General features: G+C 36.7%; 1 protein-coding gene across 5 annotated transcripts in view; it reads right to left on the reverse strand.

Moving 5' to 3' along the window:
• Window positions 1–11849, reverse strand: part of Dpp10_1 (prolyl endopeptidase FAP) — a 48675-nt gene extending 36826 nt beyond the window's left edge. For 2 of the 5 annotated variants that reach the window (XM_054226360.1, XM_011191583.3), the window contains exons 1-2: window positions 11599–11849; window positions 3033–3866 (exon numbers count right to left, since the gene is read on the reverse strand). The gene's annotated coding sequence lies outside the window, so the exon portion shown is untranslated. The remainder of the gene's footprint in view (window positions 1–3032; window positions 3867–11598) is intronic. The other 3 variants (XM_054226356.1, XM_054226357.1, XM_054226359.1) reach the window with 3 other exon arrangements.
• Window positions 11850–17824: the final 5975 nt, after the last annotated feature.

Consider the following 17824-nt stretch of genomic DNA (forward strand, 5'->3'; position numbering starts at 1 on the left):
TCAATATAGATCGCGATCCAAATATCACGATAAATATTGAAGGTGTAGCAGGCCCCATAGTACATGAATATATGTATGTATTCTTTCTTTTTGGTTACCTTGTCGTATGAGTAACACTCATGAATAATATCCTAGCAGTAAGCAACTATTTAAAATTTAATAGCCAAAAACAACGTATTAGCTCCTACTCCACAGTTATCTTTTTTGATACATTAGCAAACGCAAAATTTCTTCGCAAATGCCATGTCGTATGAGTAACATTAACAAACAAAAACCATCAATTGTTTGGCGAATAAGTTATGCTAACTACAATAATTGTAAAATGTTTTTATTACATAAACAAAGACTTTGAGTTAGGGAAGGTCAACTGTATATGTCTTACAATGTTAAAACTTGAAAATAATAAAGGCTCAAATTTAAAATTTATTTATGTCTGTATTAAAGTCATTTAAACAAGTAAGGAAAGGCTAAGTTCGGGTGTAACCGAACATTTTATACTCTCGATATTATTTATTTAACTTTATTAATATTATATAATACACAATTTGACCTACATATTCGTCATTTATATTGTATAAACTCCATTGAAAGTTGGAAACCATAATATTAGGTTAGAAGCACCGAGGTCCTCATGATCGATATATGGGGCCTTGAAAACCTATAGTCCGATTTCGGCGATTTTTAGAATGGGGCTGCCACACTATAAACGTAGTATTTGTACAAAGTTCTGCATCGATATCATCACCAGTGCTGACTTTATATATTGTAAAGTAAACGATTCAGATCGTCTTCAAAGTTCTGGTATATAGGAAGTAGGCGTGGTTGTGAAGCGATTTGACCTATTTTCACAACATATCATTGGGATGTAAGGAAACTGTTGCAAACCAAGTTTCATTGAAATCGGTCGAATAGTTCCTGAGATATGGTTTTTGACCCATAAGTAGGCGATGCCATGCCTATTTTCCATTTTGTAAAAAAAATCTGAGTGTAGTTTCCATCTGCCATATCTTAAGTGAAATTTAGTGTTTCTGGCGTTTTTCGTTAGAGCGTTAACGCACTTTGAGTAATTTTCAACCTAACCTTTGGTTATGATCCGATTTCTTTCATTTTTGAACTGTATTAAGAAATGGCTAAAAGAAACGACTGCAGAAAGTTTGGGTTATATAGCTTTATTGGTTTGCGATATGTATACAAAAAACTTATTTGAGGGCGGGGCCACGCCCACTTCTCCCAAAAAATTACATCCAAATATGCCCCTTCATAGTGCGATCCTTTGTACCAAATTGTATTTCCATAGCTTTATATATGGCTTAGTTATGGCACTTTATGTGTTTTCGGTTTTCGTCATTTTGTGGACGTGGCAGTGGTCCGATTGTGTCCATCCAAAAGCAACCTACCTATAGTGCCAAGAAATAAGTGTGCCAAGTTACATCAAGATATCTTAATTTTTACTCAAGTTACAGCGTGCACAGACGGACGGACAGACAGACATTCGGATTTTGACTCGCCTCGTCGCCCTGATCACTTTGGTATATATAACCCTATTTCTAACTCGTTTAGTTTTGGGTGTTACAAACAACTGTTATGTGAACAAAACTATAATACTCTCTTAGCAACTTTGTTGCGAGAGTATAAAAAAAACACATGTCGACAGATGGCGCTGTGATCCCAAACTGCTTATGATTTCAATTGAATTTTGTACTAATGTAGTTACACAAACCGTATTATCGAAGTCTCTTACGATCAAATAGCCGAGTAGAGTAGCCAAAGCTATGAAACGAATAATATCAACATACATAAAATTATGGAGGATGAAAGAATAAATTACTTATTTTTTTTAAATAATTGCCTAAATATCCTTATTCCTGATCAGCGTCCTATGATACTAAATAAAACAAACAAACTAAATAACTACAAATTTTAGTTCTGTAACAGCAAATGATTTTTCGTCGGCAAACTCTCCCGATGGTACAGACTGGAATGAATACACACCAACAATAAAAATATGTATATGCTTTGTCGAAGTCCAGGTACCAAAGCAGCTGATAAAAGGGTTGGTTGAGGACAGAAAGTGTTAGATATAACACTTATATCGGAGGAACTCATAATTAAGGTATCCAAATGGAGCGTTCTGGAAGAGCACTTTTTTCGGATCACCGGTATATTGAATGTATATACTGGACTAAAACACAGGCAGGGTTATAAAATTCAGAAATCACAGAAAAAGAACCAGGGCACATATGTACATGAGCCAAGAAAACATATTGCTATGGACTCCTCTATTTCAAACAAAGAATATAAAAGACTTAAACACACACTCGAAAAAAGCATTGGAATTGCCCTGTCCGCTAACACGTAACAAAAAGATTGCAGAGGCAACTTAATGCAGGAAAACTAAAAAAAAACTATGAATACTGGGAAAAATAGCATAATCTTCTAAAGCTATATAAAAAAGAAATAAGAAAATCCCAGAGAGATTTTTGGAAAACTTTTTGCAATGACATCGAGGCTACGGAAGAATCATCTTGTCTATGAAAAATCTTAGTAAAGTCCGAACACAACATTGAGACTGTTAATGGATACTATTAATGGATACCTCATTCCTTTTAAAAAGGATAAAAGAAACTAATAGAAATGAATATAAGCAACAATATAGTCCAGGAAAAACTGTCAGTTTCGCAACATGCGTTCTCTGAAGGTAAATCCACGGAGACAACCCTTAACTCAATAGTAGTTGAGATTGAAAAAACTCTGGAAAAAAAGGATCGTATATTCGTGGCCTTCATACTATATAAATTTTTGGGAAAAGCCAATAGGCGAAATTGCTTTCTGTCGGATGTACGATTTCCAAATAAAGGTTTATCTATGTCACAAATTCATTTTTAGTTCGGTTTCAAAATCTTACAAATAAACATTTCGATATATTAAGACCTAATATATCTGCATTAACGTTTTACATTAGATTGCTTTTATCTGTATTAACTTATTAACGTATTAAATACACATAATGCGGCTTGCGGTTGTAAACTTACTTTGTTGTTTGTTGAGCGTAATCATAGAAGAATTAGGATATCCTTTAAGTAGATGCTTTAATGTGTTGCCTTATAACAGTTTGTTTGTGCACCGCTCATATACAATATATAAACAATAATACACACACACTAACGCCACTTGCCGCTTGCAATGCGGTGCAATTTGACAAACACACTCAACTCAATTCAACTCGTTACGTACGTTTGCGTTGCCTTTAACCGCTTACGTGTAATTTTAATCATATTCGTTGTCACGCTTCACAGTTGAATCACCGTTACTAATGCAATGGCACACACACGCGCGTACCGCAACGCAAACACAACGGGCGCACACACACATACACGGGCTTGCGACGAATACTCGTACCACTTGTGTAAGTGTGTGTGTGTTGGAGTATGGGCACCAAACAACAAACAAACCGTTACGAGATGATAGTGTGCCACTGGTCGTACGCATTCAAAGTACGTGTAACACAAAAACAACAAATGACGACGTTAGCGTAGCGTCGACCGCAAAGCTGTCAAGTGAGGACCGCGCGTCGGCGTACGCGAGCGCCCACTACAGCTTTAACCCACAAGGATACAACGGCAATATATTGTTTGTTTGCTTTGCTTGGCTTTTCTTTGCGTTTTCCTTTCCTTTCGTCGGTGTTTCTTTTGTGTTTCTTCTTTTGTTTCCTGCACTTTTTTAGTTTTGTTTTTGTTTTAGCACTTTTCTTCTTATTATTTCTTTATTTTAATTTTATTTCATTTATTGTTGTTGTTGTTGTTATTTCATTGTATTGCGGTTCAGAAAGCAGAAAGCACAAAAATCGAGCGCGATGGCGAGGAAGACTGTAAAGTAAAGAAGAAAGCGCATTGACGCATGGCGAAAAACACACACACACACGCATATTCACATATAAGAAGACACACAAACATATGTACATATATGTACAAAAACTAGACAACAACAACGCAGTAAGCGTTTTGTACCAGCAAACATTTTATATATATACATATCGGTATGTAACCGCTATATTATATAAATGAAAATACACACACACAAACACATATAATATATATATACATGTGTGTGTGTGTGTGTGTTTGCAAATTCACGCTCCTTCAATTCTATACGAAATTCACAATGTGCTCGTGAGTAAGTAAGTGTTTAAACGCTATAAAATATCGGCTGCTTCCGTCTCGAACACAAAAGGAAACGCCATTTCAACCGGAAGTTAAAACGTGATTTACGTGTATGCTTGTGTGTGTGAGTGTTTGTAAAGTAGTCGGTGCGCTCGGCGTAACTTCGGCTTGTCGTTCTATACATTTTTGCACCGCTGACCGTGACGGCGCGAATAACAACAACAACAAATGCGCATAACCATAATCGCACTGCGAACCCAGCCAACACGTTCCGACCGTCTGTCACTAACACTAACTTACACACACTAACCACATGGCGTTCGTTGTTGTTGTAATGTTGTATTGTTTAGTCAATTCATTAGCGACCGTTGTGTATGGATTGTATGGAGTCTCAACTAACTACTCTATACAAAGGCTCTAAATTATGCAAACATACACATGCGCACACATGCGCTTTATTGTCTACAAATAGCTTTGCACTAATTCCATTTTACATACTACATACCGATTATGGTTGCCACAAATTAAACGCTTTTAACTACAATTACCCAATAAATTTAAATCAACTCGGTAACACAATTAAAAGTCCAGTTGCAGCCAATCGAACAACTCAATGCCCGTAAGTCTGACCTTTTATGCTGTTTGTGCAGTAGTTGCGGCGCGGTTTCCTTCCTTCGTGCGGTAGTTTCCTGTTTCGCAACAACATTTACGAATAGCCAGGGGGTGTAGCATATAGAATCAGTCCGTTATAACGTTGATTTTATTTGTGCTTTGGGCTTCAATGCCGTCTATTTCATAGGCAAGCAGCCTTCTATTGTTGGCATAAATGACGTACTGACTAATTGTTTTGCGCGTACACTTTTGCGGAAAACGTAAGCAACTATACACAGTAGCGCTAGTACATGGTAGTTCATCGAGGATTTTATGTAGTGAAATTTGGACTTGGTGATAAAATACCTACAATAAAGCATTGAAATTGAAGCCTAGAAATAGTAGTAGTTTTGCCGACGCTTGTCACATGTTTACACTTGTTTTATTAGTTTAGAAAAAAAAAAGAAAATATAATGAAATACTCCATTATGAACATATATTTTAAAGAAGTTAGAAATATTTCGATAAGTAATATTTTTGAGTAGGGTTGTTAAGTGTATGAAATAGAAATTTAAAGATATCAATATGATTAAAAGCCTTTTCGAACAGCCAAATTACTATAAAACATTGAGATGATAATTGAGAATCCAGTTTTTCCTTCCGCACAGCCGGCTACTCGATTAATGCTCAGCTGTTATACATTTTTGTTTTTGATGTTCATAAGAAGTTGGTAACTTTCATCAGCTGATTGCTATTTTAGCAATAAACACAACAACACGCAGAGTTGCCTTTCTGTTTCAACTCCATTTGTATTCGATTAAAAATTAACGTAGCAAAAAAGGAGTTTTCTTTTGTATGGTAACTCGATCTAATCAGCACTTTAATCCAGCAAAGACCGGTTAATTGATCAATTAATTGCGAAAAGGTTATAAGTTTAGGACTTAGAATTTAAATATTTATTGAAAAGGGTTGCCATATATACGAAAATTTTAAAATAGTAAAATGTAGAAAATAACGAATTACATTTAAGGTTAGGTATCCAAACTTGGAGGTTTAGAAACGCTTACATTAAAAAAAATGAGAAGTGTTACCAACCGCCCAAAAATTACACGCGAATTAAGTAAATATTACAAAGAGGACATAAAAGAAAACATATTGAATAAAGATTAATGTCGGTTATTAAATAGGGTTCTCTTGTTTTATAATAGAAAGAGTACAATATTAATGACATTTTCTAGAAAATGTAATTTATTCAAACAATATTCGATCATTTTAATTAAATAAAATTGATAAAAAACAGCATCATTTAAGCATCTACTGTATGAGGGAATAACCGGGAAACCGATTATACGAATATCTGTTCGTATGAATAATAACCGACTAATACTATTCGAATAGTCGTAACATTGCGACTTCGAGTTAGAGATACTTCGACTTATAGAAATTTCCAATAAAACATAAATCTTTTCATAAAGCTGTAAAATATAGATTGATACATAGTTTTAGTTCTTTACTTCGCATAACGTTTTATTTAAATACGTTAAAACATGTATTCTGTAATTTCCAAAAGCCAATACAAAAGTTCGACTTATGGAGAACTTCCAGTTATAGAAGTTCGATTTATGGAACTTCCACTGTATATAAAGTTTGAAGAAGTTTCTGCACCATTTTTCGTGAGTTTCCATTTTTTCAATAAAAATATGAAAATGAATGCACTCGTAGTATTCGAATAGTCGACAAGGAATGCTTAACCGACTAGTCAAAAGTGAGCTGCTAATCGAATAGTCGACGACTTACGACTATCAAGATACTCTAATACCGAACATTGTTATGTATTTGAATAATGTCCTCTCCGGTTAATTCGGTTAGTCGTTTAGTCGAATACCAAGAGCTATAGTTCACATTTTTATTTTATGTCTCCGAAGCATTTAAAATTCTTGAGGATTTTATGAGAACTTTTTTTGCTTTTCGTGTGGTAACCACTTTTCTTTATTAAGTTTAGAGTTTAGTCTACAACGCCTTCATTTGACTTTGTGATACAAATGGTTCTCAACATTTCTCTTCAGAATTTTCAAGTAATGTATTGAAAATCTCAAAAACACGCTTCTACAATATATCAGCTATTTAGCTAAAATCCTCATTAGTGAGTTCTTTACCCACACATATCTTCGTCTTTGAGCCCACAGAGAAAGTGAGAGAAAAATCCATTCCGCAAACTTTTTCTTTTATGTGAATATTAATTAGTGCATCCTATCTAAATTTTCAAAAAAAATATTCGATATCCAAAAGCATAATTGATTTCAGATATTTTTCGGTGATTAGATCAGTGATTCGCTTTTCAGCAAACATTTTGAAACAATTCGAGTAATTATTATCCCAACTCTTACATTGTGGTTTTATCCATTAACTATTTAAAGTCCTATAACTCTCTAACGTGCTATCGAATAGCCGTCATCGATTGGCAAAGCGTTTAAAGAAGCCAATAGTACACACTGTCCAATAACCTTCTCTTCAGCTCTGAGGCCCATGTCTGGCTCAATGGTTATGTCACATTTGGGACAAAGAGCAACTTGAAGAGATTCAAGAGATGCCATTTCATCTAGAAAAAAATAACAAAAACAAGTAAGGAAAGGCTAAGTTCGGGTGCAACCGAACATTTTATACTTTCGCAATTTATTGAAGAAATTTTATGAAGATAACATTCAAATTAACCCATAAATTCGGCATAAAGTTTAATAGAATAACGAAAATCGTCATATATAGTATATGAGGGCTGAGGTAATTCCTGAACCGATTTCATTCATTTTTATCAGCAAGGTACACTATATCCAAGACGATACCCTCACTTAATTTTGCTAAGATAGCTCACATATTAACCAATACATATATGCGGAATAAAGCTCACCGTATTTTTGAAAAACCTATAATTAGGTATATGGGAGCTAGGAGAAGATACTTTTGAAAAACCTACAATGAGGTATATGGAGATGTTATGACCCGATTTTAATATTTTTTGGAAAAGAGACACACTATTAGAAGAAACCAATTTCCTCTGAATTAAGTTAAGATATCTGAGATATTTACCCATATTTCCGGTTTAAATTTATCCTTAGGCGCTGAGTTCAACATGTTCGATATCTGGGGCATTGAAAAGTTATGATCCGTTTTCGACAATTTTTTCGCAAGTGAAGCCAGAGATGATATGCACTATTTGTGTAAAGTTTTATTCCGCTATCTTCATTGGTTCCTTATGTTTGCATTATAAAGTGAAGGAATAAGATGGAATTAAAAATTGAGTTATAAGGAAAGTAGTCGTGGTTGTAAACCGATTTCGCCCATTTTTTGTCCGTGTTATCAGGGTGTCAAGAAAAAATTATATACCGAATTTCATTCGAATCGGTCGAGTAGTTCCTGAGATATGGTTTTTGACCCATAAGTGGGCGATGCCACGCCCATGTTTCTGACGTTTTTCGTTAGTTAGTTAACCCGCTTTTAGTAATTTTCAACCTAACCTTTGTATGGGAGGTGGGCGTGGTTATTATCCGATTTCAACTTATTCCATGGTGTGTGGTGGGGTACATAAGAGAACCGACTGCAGAAAGTTTGGTTTATATAGCTTTATTGGTTTGCGAGTTAAATACAAATAACCAATTTGTGGGCGGGGCCCCGCGCACTTCCCCAAAAAAATTACATCCAAATATGCCCCCTCCTAGTGTGATCCTTTATTCCAAATTTTACTTTTATAACTCCATTTATGGATTAGTTATGACCCTTTATGTGTTTTTGGTTTTCGCCATTTTGTGGGCGTGGCAATGGTCCGATTTCCCATTCGAACTTGATCTTCTTATGGTGCCAGGGAATATTTGTGCCAAGTTTCGTCAAGATATCTTTATTTTTACTCAAGTTACAGCTTGCACAGACGGACAGACAGACAGACGGACGGACGGACAGACATCCGGATTTCAAATCTACTCGTCACCCTGATCACTTTGGTATATATGACTCTATATCTAACTCGTTCAGTTTTGGGTGTTACAAACAACCGTTATGTGAACAAAACTATAATACTCTCTAGCAACTTTGTTGTTGCGAGAGTATAATAAACTTGTGGGCCCGTGGAATCATTGGTCCATATTTCTTCAAAAATGATGCCATTGAGAAAGAGAACGCTCTGAGGCCCATGTCTGGCCAATGGTTATGTCACCTTTGGGACAAAGAGCAACTTGAAGAGATTCAAGTGATGCCATTTCATCCAGAAAAAAATAACAAAAAATAAACTTGTGGGCCTTGGAATCATTGGTCCATATTTCTTCAAAAATGATGCCATTGAGAACGTAACCATCAATGGCGACCGTTATCGCGCCTTGATAACCGACTATTTGATGCCTGAAATTGGAGCTCGTGATCTCGGCAACATTTGGTTTCAGCAAGACGGCGGCACTTCCCACAAATCCTATCAATCAATGGATTTATTGGGAGAACACTTCGTAAGCGTATAATTTCACGTTTTGGGCCGGTCGATTGTCCACGAAGATCGTGTGATATCACACCGTTTGACTTTTTCCTGTTGGGATATTTAAACTCTAAAGTTTATACGGACAATCCCGCTTCGGCCTTGGAGCACAACAACACACATGTAACTCGCCAGTTACCAGTCGAAATACTCGAACGAGTCATTGAAAATTGGACTCAATGGATCTGAGACGTAGCCGCAGCCAACATTTTAAAGAGATAGTTTTAAAAAAATAAGTGCTAAAATCCGGACGTCTTACGAAAAAATAGAAAAATTGCAATATCGGTCAAAGATTCGATAATTGTTTTTGGAATGAAAATCGTGTAGTTAATCAAGAATCGATCGGATGCTGTCTATGGTAACTACCAAAACTTGGTTTAACGAGGTTCAACGCGGTCTAGCACAGAGGATAATGTTGCAGAAGAAGGTTCGCGAAAAGGTTCATATCCTGAGAACTTCATACTACACAAGCCGATATTGAAACCTTGATATGCTTATCGGACCACATTCGTTATAATAAATTCTGCCAATTTTACTAAAGTTTAAAATATATATTTCATTTATTTGATAGAATTTCTTATGTTCGGCCACGCTCGCCTAATATACCACCTCTTTGCTTCTTTAATTGTGCTTTCCATTCAACATTTCCCCTTCGTAAACTTATAAAACCACTATAATTCAAAGTTGTTCACACTAATTAAATTGCATTCTAATTTATTTGCGTTTAACGACAATTTGGCCACATCCATCGTACACTTGTTACTTTCTTGGCTACACCCTCGACTAGTCACGTTAGACTTATAGGCATGCACTATGCAACTACTTGGGTCTGCTTTATACAAACGTCTCGACAACTTTGATTTACTCAAATTATTATGTGCCGCTGCGGTCGGTGGGTCGGTTGGTCGGTTGCTTGGTCTCGGTACGGCTGTGCGCATCTGTGCTGTCGCAACTGCAGTTGCCAAAAAATATTCCACAATTTTACGAGCTCACAAGAAGCACATGCATACAGACAAAGTTGAGGGCTTTGAAAATAATTGGAAAGGATTATTTATGTGAAAATAGTATTGGCTATTGGCGCTATGCCGCCTGCTTTGTTTGTGTGCGAGGGTGTATGTTTGTATGCGTTGTCGCTAGCGGCAGCCGACTGACAGCAACGCTGCAAGGCACAACATTTGAACCGCGTGCAAATAAGAGCTATAACGGTTTTTGTATATCAATGTGTGTGTGTGGGTGTGTATGTAAATTTGGAATCGAAAATGTTGGCAAAAATGATTTCCTTTTTGGTTTCCACGTCCGCGTTCGCAGCTGCCAAATGCCAGGCTGCCAATTTCCGCTGTCGCTAGCGTTGTTGTTGTTATCTTCTTTCGCTTTTTTCTCCTTTCTTGCTTTTGTTGTTGTTGTTGTTGTTGTTTTTGCGTTATGCCTACTACGTCTACTGTGCCAGCCAAAGCTGTAGCTCCAGTTGATGCTGTATGTGAGCGTGTAATATTTGTGGTAAAGTGTGAGGTTATGGTTTGTGTGGAGAGAGGTCTTTGCAAGTTTTTGACCGACTTTGAAGCGTACACAAAGCGCCAGAGATTTTCGGGGCTTAATATTCTATTACACGTGCAATTTTTTTGCAATTTTTTTGTGTGTTCCTTTTTAATTTAATGTGGTTTCTGTTGCTTTCTTCTTCTTCTTCTTCTACTTGTGCTATTTTATGCCTTCTTTTGGTGCTGCTTCTTCTTTTTGGAGTATTAAATATTTGTTGAAAAAGAACTCACATTTTATTTGAAAAAAATAACAGTTTTTGAAACTTTTCGTACGCGTTTATTACACAGCGTCTCACTTTAGGCGAAAAAGTTTTTAATTTGAATTATTTTTTTTATTTTTATTTTATTTTTATTATATAATTCTTTATACACAATCAAGCTTATACAATGGCACACGTGTAAAATATTGAAATTATGCCATAACTCCTTGCAAATAAACGAAAACTCCTGCAGCTACACACTAGCGCACATAACGCTTACACAATTCTCCTTAAAATTCACGCACACACATATTAATAAGCTACTATGGACGTGTGTATATGTATGTGTGTGTAATTTCCATTATTACATATTTTTTTTTAAATTTCGTCTGTTGGCTGCAAAGAATTTTTTGCTTTTTATGCGATGTTTTCCGCTAGCCAATGTCACCAAAATGTATGAAAAATCAAAATCTCACTCATACACACGCACATTGGTACATTTATACACTTATGCAGCTGCTGCTGTCGTTGGAGTGGGAGGCGCAACGCGTCGCGAAACAATTGCACAATTTGAATAATAACCAATTGAGTTGCATTACCACTTCGGCCACAAACCAGCACTTATAAAATACGCACTTCATTTACACTTTTCGTTGCAGCTACGAGCTAGTTTTTAAGCAATTTTTTTTTTGAGTATTTATTAGGTTAGAATTTGGTTAGGAAGAGCAGTGTTAAGTGGTGCTACAACCGCAACAGCAGGATGTGTGTGCTAATGCTCGACCGAACGTACGCAAGACCATGGCGTGTATATGATTCGAAACATTACCCAGCAACAGCCAATCCGGGACTGAAAGCTCTTATCTAATGCCAATTGCCAAAAAGCACAAACGCCGCCAAACAGCAGGCAACAGAAGCCTAAGCAGCAGCAGCAGCGCCAGCAACACGAATTGCAAATTCGGAGCGTAAGCAAAAAGCGTGAGAGCAGCGAGCCGTTCCCACCCGCCCCACAGACTGCGACCAAGCGTCGGATTGTGCGCCCAAACGCGCAACAACATGCCTGCCTACTTATTCATAGTATGTCTGGCTGTCTGCGGATATGTGTGTGTGTGGTCGCATCTTGTGAAGCAGCACAAGAAATTCCCAGAGCAGCAGCAGCAACAGAGACTAAAAGCCGCCAGCTGTCAAAGGCTAATCGTGCATAGTGGGTCGAGTGTGAGAAATGAGGGGATAGAATTGCGTCGATTTTATTTGTTTTTAAGTTTATTGGATTATAAACAACAAATGTTTTTTTTTCTCTGCGGAAAGATTGATGACTGACAGGAATCTTCTAGATTTAGACACATGCTCACAAAGCCAACCACCTTCTGGCGGTACCTCATTTGAATGAAAAGTGCAGACTGAGCTGTAAGGAAACTCTCAAATTGCGTCTGGACGCTCGCTTTCGAAGTAATCCTTCCCCTGGAGAAGTGCAACTTGGAGCACTACAGACAGATTGATCTTCTGAAAGACCTTCTAGCCTTCCCGGCACCTCTGAAAGATTTAATTCATTCAAACCGTTCAGGTCCCCTGGACCATATGGTATCATACCAGCGCAGCTACAACGGACTTTCAGCCTATAATATAGCTGGTTGGTACCCATATATGCAAACTGCATTAGACTGGGCAACATTCCGGGGGCTTGGATGCATTCTATTGTATTGAAAACGCTAGAGAGACTGATCGATCGATACGTAAGGGTTAGGATACCTTGAATACGTCTCTCTAATACTAAACACGTTTACTATAAATGGACACAGCCTTACACATGGTTGTCACCTGCATAAAGAAGGCTAACAGACACAAATCTGCGAAAGAATGATCGTGGTGGAATGGGGCACCGCACAGGTACACCCTGATGTAAACAGGGAGGAGTTCTCTCACCCATCCTCTAGATCATGGTCCGACGCTAGACGACCTTCTGGGGAAGCTTGAGGAAATCGAATGCCGAATGATCGTCTATGCAGACGACGTGGTTCTTATGGTTGAAGATAAATTTCTGTCCTCAATAGAGTCATCGAACTTAACCTAACCTAACCTATATTTTATGAGTTTTTTTCTTGCAATAACTTTCAAAAATAATTTTAACTGTAATAATTTTTAAAATGTATAATGTTATTAATGAATTACATATAAAAAGTAAGAGATTATCTCTTTTGAAAGAACCACAGAAATTGCAACCACTTTCAATCTAAATTAAATGATCGTAAACGTATGACAAATACTACAATAAGAACATACAAAGCAATCAAAATATATAAATTTCTATGGCATGCATTCAACCAATTGTCCCACTGTGAAGTGTAAAATTGCCAATTCTTTAAGAGGAGTGTAATGAACGGGATAGCCAGCGAGAGAAGCAAGGTGAAAATTGTTGCAAAAAAGCGTCACTCAGAGAGCAAGCATCACTCACTCTACTCTCTCAATGTTTAATCACTCACATTTTCCTTCCCAAATTTTGTATTGGTAGTTTTTCAGCTGTTGGACTGGCTTTGGCGCTATGTTGTTGTTATGCCACAACTAATATGTGGGTGGTGGTACTATTAACTGCATTGACTGTGGACCATGTGCGCGCACAGCATATCATAAGTATGCCCAGAAAAAACGCGAGATAAACACATGCGGAAGAACATGAAAAAGTGGACAACTTTTATTCTCACGTAATAACATCGTTATCAACACTAAATGCTCAACACAAACGGAATAAAGGATGCTAAGTTGATGAAGCACAACACTTAGATGCCGTTGTGTTCGGGGTATGACAAATCTCGAGTGCGTGAATAAATCCACCATACATACCCACATGTACGACATATACCTATTTAATTATGCGAGTATGATGCCCTTATTTTTTGACAAAAACCACCAGGTGGTAAACTTGCGTAGACGACATTTCTAATTTTACAAAGGAGTAGATTATTATTTGTAAAATTTTATAATTATTTTGAAAAAAAAAGTTCGCATAAAATGATACTAACCTCGCTACCTTTAAATTAAATTTCTGAAGATCTAAAGATCTGTTTCCGGTTTACTTATAACACCAAGCAGACCGATAAGTTTGTATCGCGAGAGCATTTGAATTGAATACATATGTATGTCAAGATTGCCTCATGGAACGTCGGCTTTTCCCTCTTTTCGTGTATGACTTCACTAACCAATAAATCACAAACTATTCAGAGAGACCAAATTGTCATAATCATTATTTCTATCATTCTTGGCGAGTACTTACTAATATTACAGGTCTCCAATCTTTTAAAACGGCTGCGAAATTTCTTCAAATTGCCTAAACTTAATCCACCGTATTATACGAATCTGGCTCGGATCTTTCCCTGTTCACAGACCACAAAAATGGCCTTGCTGCCTCCTCAGCCTCCTCCAAATGAAGAGGTAATATTCGAAATGTAAGAAAATATTTACAACCGATATATTACCTTCGCGACCAACTGCAACAAAAATAAAATCGTCTAGACTTTGGAGAAAGTCTTGTGTTTTTTTGGGTTTTCAATTTTAAATTTTCTTCGACCTTTATAACCTATCACAGAAGTTTGTTGAAGCCCAGAAACAGAACAAAGTACAAAGAAACTGATTACTCTCCAAATATGTTGATACTCTGGACTCATTTTTGAATGAACTGCTATTTGGTTATAACATCCAGCAAAACTGATCATCATCGTAGTAATTAAAAATCCGTCTCAAAAATAACGTACTGTAAAGCTATTATAAAATGTAGGGCACTTTGAGAACATTGAAATAGCAGAGAATCTTGAAAACAGAAAATTTAGCAGCCGATAAAATTAGCGTAGCAATACCCCAACTTAATTTTATATTTCTAACTTTAAGTATACTATTTAATATATTTAATGTGCATGCAAATTTGTTTGAGCTGATTTCTGTAAGCATAGACTTATAGCCTTTTCGCACAGCCAAATTAATTTAATACATTTAGATTGTAATTGAGAAACCAGTTTTTGCTTTTCGCACAGCCGACTACTCGATTAATTATTGATTTTCCTGTTCATAAGGAGTTAGGAAGTTTCATCAGCTTATTGTTATTTTATCAATAAATACAGACAAGTTTACAGTGTGGACAACAAGCCGCAGAGTAACTTTACTCATATTTTATCTATTAAAACAGACAAACTTAAAGCGTGGACAACATAGAACATTGCATTCCTGTTTCAACTCCATTTATATTCGATTAAAAATTAATCTAGTATAATAAGATTTTTCTCTTGTCTGGTAAATCGATCTATACCAGCGCTTTAATTGAGCAAACCAGTTAATTGATCAATTAATTCCTGTGCGAAAAAGCTATGAGACAGTGTGTCAACTATTTAAAACACAACAAATATAATGGTCCATGTTAGAGCCTAAAGAGCTCATTAAACAAGGTATAATCGTAGTCTGTGGTAGAGACCATTGTAGATAACACTATAACCACGTCCTGTCTTCTCTTCTAAAAGGAAAACATACTACTCATTATTATTCAAACAGTCGACGATTGGTTATTATACCCCTGCAGAGCTTCAACTAGATCAAATCGTTTACTACATTATCATGTTGAATCCTCTCAAGTTCTCGAAGTCCACAATTAAAAACACCATCGTTTAAATTGTTAAAATTATGTCTGAAAGTCAAAAGATTTCATTTAGCGAGTTCAAGTTTGATAATTTTTAATAACAAAGTAAAACACCACATTCAAATTTTAGAAGAGACTTGGCCGAAATAAGTTATCAACACGATATTAATTTCTTGAATAGTGTGAGCTAAAAAGTTATTTTCAAAAGAACTATATTTTACCACAAACAATTGCTACCTTTCCTAAATATTGCCTAAACACATCAAATTTCAAAAATCATATAGGCTCTCACCTTACGCCACTTTGTCGCTCAGTCTATCTGCTATAGCAAGCTTTTAAACATGTGTTTTTGGCATTAAATTTCAACATTTTACTCTCACTCTCTCACATGCTGTGCTTCTCATTTGGTGGAGTTGCTCTTTACCAGTACCGTAATTGGTGCCCACAGACAACATGGCGCTTAACTGTTGTGTCCTTCAAGTACCTGCCATCACCAACAACCAGCTAACCAGTTACATGTTGCTACAATCAATCCAGAAGTGAAACTCCCCACTTACCATTGTGTGCCTCTCCGTTGAAGATGCAGCAATTCGCTCTTTTGTGTTTATTTGTATAGACGAGATGGTTGTTTACATTTCTGCTTTGTATTGTGTTGCTATTATTGTTGTTGAGTTGAGAGTGGGTATACAGTGCGTATGAGTAACATTCTTTTGAGCGACGCTTTTACTTTGATGCTTTGATTTGTGCGTGGGAGTTAATTTGTTAACGTATTTTCATATTTAAAATTTTGAACACATATTTCGAGAGATTTTCTCAGTTCTCGATTCGGTTTGAAATGGCTAAACATGGAAAATAAAGAATTCTGGTACAACAAAAAATCATACGATATTGTCCTAGACATTCCAAGAATCCCGTAAATCTTTTGGTTTTGCCTAAGTTTATGAACACAGCGGAGATATCTAAACTGAGGTCCAAAATCTTTTCAGGGTACAGAAAACGGGTGAATTTCAACAGACAAATAAGTAGTACCCGTCCAAACACTGTCAACTGGGCAGCTGTAACAATAACAGACGGATTTGATCCATGTTCCAACGTCTCCCAATATAAAAACTCCAAATCTCTATCAAATTACTGCGAAGAAATCATCTTAAAACTACAGGATCTTTGGGTCAACAATGCCCGCACATCCCATTTGATTTTTAGAAAATCCGAGGAGCAAATGGAAAGTAACGAAACTTCCAAAATAAGACACTATTAAAATTTGGAAGAAAGAGACTATTGAAAAATTTGACATAAGAACTTTAGTATGCATGTCTAATTGGGAGACGCGATGTGGCGAATGCGACCATTTTATCAAGACTACAGGGTGGTTCAAAGAGGGTTTAATGGTGTGAGGGTATCCCAGTCCCGGTGGTGTCACAATGGGACTTCCAAAAGCCTTGGTGCGTCGACAGACACCACTTAACCTAACCTAAAAGATTCCATTCGTTTTGGGAACTATGTACTATTGGCGGCTATTCATTCGAAAAAGTAAGACTTCTCTATCTCCAAACTAGCATAAATGAACAACATTTTCTAATTAAAATAAACATCTGAAGAAGAGAGTGGAAGTTAAATATTGTCGTTGAAGACAAATTCGCTATAATATAGAAGAGGAACTCAGCTATTCGGGTACTCCGGTATTTACCAAATCACTAAGTTTGAGGAAGGTTTTAAGAACAATTATTTATATTCCTATCAAGCTGACTAGCGTGAAAAGAACTTAATAGATTACCTATAGGTAACGCATGTAGAGGCCAAGGTGGTAATCTGGTCACCGATGTCCATACTGGGATTATGGAGAGAACACTTCTCCGACCTGCTGAATAGCAGTGAAAGTACAACACCAGGAGATGGCGATGAAACAGATGTTCCATTACCCGACCATGAAGAAATTCGAATAGCAATTACCCACTTCTATCGACAGCACGAAAAGCTGCCTTTATGCCGCTATGTCTGAATTTCGTATCCGCGCAAAACTAATACGGCTGTTTAAGCTGACGTTGAACAACACCAAAAGCTCCGTCAGGATCGGGAGGGACCTCTGCCTGCCGTTCGATACCAAAGGAGGTTTCAGACAAGATGACTCACTATCGTGTGACTTCTTTAACTTGATGCTGGAAAAAAAAAACAAGAAAAAACGTTATCTTCGGCTGTACCGAAGCTAATAT

Source organism: Zeugodacus cucurbitae, chromosome 3 (genome assembly GCF_028554725.1).
Source record: "Zeugodacus cucurbitae isolate PBARC_wt_2022May chromosome 3, idZeuCucr1.2, whole genome shotgun sequence".
In the NCBI taxonomy this organism is placed as follows: domain Eukaryota; kingdom Metazoa; phylum Arthropoda; class Insecta; order Diptera; family Tephritidae; genus Zeugodacus; species Zeugodacus cucurbitae.